The sequence below is a fragment of the Dendrobium catenatum genome, unplaced genomic scaffold (genome assembly GCF_001605985.2).
Source record: "Dendrobium catenatum unplaced genomic scaffold, ASM160598v2 fragScaff_scaffold_390, whole genome shotgun sequence".
NCBI classification, from domain to species: domain Eukaryota; kingdom Viridiplantae; phylum Streptophyta; class Magnoliopsida; order Asparagales; family Orchidaceae; genus Dendrobium; species Dendrobium catenatum.
Window position 1 is genome coordinate 8,339,129 of NW_021318852.1, and position 3,026 is coordinate 8,342,154.

Genomic DNA, 3,026 nt, shown 5'->3' on the forward strand with positions numbered 1-3,026 from the left:
ATACTAATAAGATCACTCCAAAGAACTTTTCTATCATTCAGCTCATTAGCAGCATAAAAAACAGAAAGATAGAACGGAGGTAAAGAACCAGCTTCAACAATACCATGAATAACTTGAGAAGAAACAAAGGAAGGGGTAAAAGAAAGTTGAGAAGAGTCCCACTTAATCCAAATTCTACCGGGGGTAGAAAAAGAGAAATTGTCACAGGATTTTTCATCCTGAAATAAGACATGGGTAAAGGAAAACCAATGGTCAGAAATAGAAGAAGGATGGATCTTAGCTTCAAGAATGGCTAAAAGCTTAAGGTTGTAAGAAGCAATTAAGTCTTTACACATCTTAGCTTTTAAAGGGTTGTTGAACCCCCTCACATTCCAATCAGCAATATTGGGAAAGGACATGGTTACTTGGGTTTTTTGGCCTTTTTGGCCGATTTTGGTTTTGGTTTGGCTTTGGAGGAAGGAGATTTATTTTTTCCCGAAGTAGACGGGTTGGAATGGGATGAGGAGGCTTTGGAAGTGGAGGTTTTGGGAGGATGATCATCTTCAGTCTTAGAAGAGGAAGAGAGATTCTCCTCAGTGTTGACGTCCCCGGGATGAGTGGGAGGGTCCATTTGCAACGAATTGAAGCTATTCTCAAGAAGCACTTGAGGGGGTAGCAATAGCAATTGAGAGTAGGGTTGCCCGGAAGAAGAAGAGTCTTCCTGCGGTAAATTCAGGTTAATCAGAGGAGGTTCTCTGGCTTCAGGAACAAGCAGATTAGCCTGATCTGAAGTAACAGGAAGACTTCGTTCAAGAATAGGGGAAGGTGTTGAAGCTGGGGGCAAGTTCAGAGTAATAAGAGGTTGTTCAGGTATGACCACCGAAGAGGGCAAAGAAGAGTTTTGATCAGTGGGCTTAGAAAACGGAGAAGGAACCCTGGCAGCCGGTTTCCTGGTTGCTCCTCCCCCGAAGAACAGGCTTAGGAGGAAGAGAAGGTTTTGGTGTAGGGTTGGAGGGACAGAGAGCATAGGGATGTATCATAGAGCCACAACCTTCACACTTTGAAGGTTTCCAATCATAAACGACTTTAAGAAACAAATCTTCACCATCAATTTCCAAAGGTATTTCATCCGGTAAAATAGATTCCTTATCAACTTGAACGCAAATACGAGCAAAAGTAAGTCGCGTTCGTTTAGCAGTAAGGGAATCGACGTATAAAGGAATGCCAATGTAACTAGCGATCTTAGAGATACCTGCCGGCATCCAGAGAGCAAGGGGAAGGTTCAGAATCTTAATCCACAGTGGTATAGCCGCATTTTCGTCCCGCTTGGGCTGAAATTTCGGCGACCACTTCTGTAAAAAGAAAGGCTTACCAAGTAGAAACCAAGGTCCACCGGACCAAATCATGTCAAAATCTTCAACTGCAATGAACTTCAGGAGAAAAAAGTCGTCTGCTAGAGAAAGTAGCGACAGTGAGCCTTTGAGTTTCCATGCTCTGTTCATGGCGGAAAGCAGTCTCTCGTAGTAGGGCCGCTGCCCCAAGGAATACCCCACAAGAGAGAGACTCCACAAACATTTTCCTTGAGAAAGGTCAGAAGCAGCAAAAGAGAGCTTTTTGGTCGGCTTAACAAACGACATCGGCCAGTCATCCCGGGTGGGAGGGGGAGCTGATAGGTTGCTAGTGTAGGAAACAGGAGGAAGAAGGGAGGGAGTGGCCCCTAGCAGGGACGAAGAGCCCTGTAAGGGGGGAAAATCCGCAGCGGTGAGAGCCATCACGGCCAGGCGGCCGGTGGAGAAATCGAAGGAGCGTCAAAACCCTAAAAACGGGCGACGGGAATCCAGGCGAGCTCTTATCAGTAGTGTCCTCCAATCCATTCAAAATTCTCTTCATTTTAGATGCTATGATTTTGGATGCCAATACTTAGTCGCTATACTTTTGCAACACTTTCTATTTTAATATATTTTTAATTGAATAAAATCAATCATTTGATATGTTTAGATCAATAAAATTTAAAATTAATGTGTTGCTTTATCCTATGGTAACTAATTGGCTGATAATCTGATACAAATGAGGATAAAGTAAAAAAAAAAAAATCTAAATTAAAAGACAAATAAGAAATTGAAGCATCCGCCACTCATCTTGCATGCAATGAACAACAAGCTGTGATATGCTGATAGGTTCTTCCACTGAAGTAATTGACGATATTCTTTAGCCCTGCTGTCCCCATTAGTCCATTACTATTCTGAAAACTCTTTGCTGTTCATGGAACGTCATTTTGAAGCCTTCTTTGGCTTTTTGCCAAAACAAAAAGCTCAATTTTATAAAGGAAACCTTAACTTTTTCATAATAATGGCATGATTATTACGTAGTTGTGGTGATTGGGATATTTTTATGCACAATTTCCTTTAATTTAATCTTCCATAAAATAATAATAATACTAATATTGTTAAAATGTGTGTTTAACTAAGAAACACAACTCATCTTGGCCTTATATCAATTAACATAAAAATATTAATTTTCTCAATATAAAAAATGCATAAAAGTGTCATTAATGAAAATTGTTTTTTCTCGATCTATAACCCAAGTCATTTATTTTACTTCACTATGATATTTTTCAAGAAAAAATCGATAGTAAAAGTAATATTGTAAATATAACCATAAAAATTCATTATTCTAATACCATTTACGACTCGTTGTACTTGTTTTAAACGACATCTAATCTTTCTAAATAGTAGTTGTTTTAAAATTTCTGCCAAAAATCATTGCATTTTTGCTCATGTAGCTCTTTATCGCCCTATTCGCCTCTTGCTTTCATCAGTTTTAGGCTTAAATCAATCCTAAAATCATTTGTGTTTAATGTTGAAAAGTTATTCTCTACACATTTGACTTTTTATATCTAATTTACGCTCCTTTTGAGACAATTTTTAGGCTCCTTTTGAGATAATTTTTAGGCTGCTTTCTAAAGTAGCATTTTAATAAATAAAACTTGTTCAATTTTTTTCATTAAAAAAATATTTTAAAAAACATTAAAAAAGTTGTCCCAAATA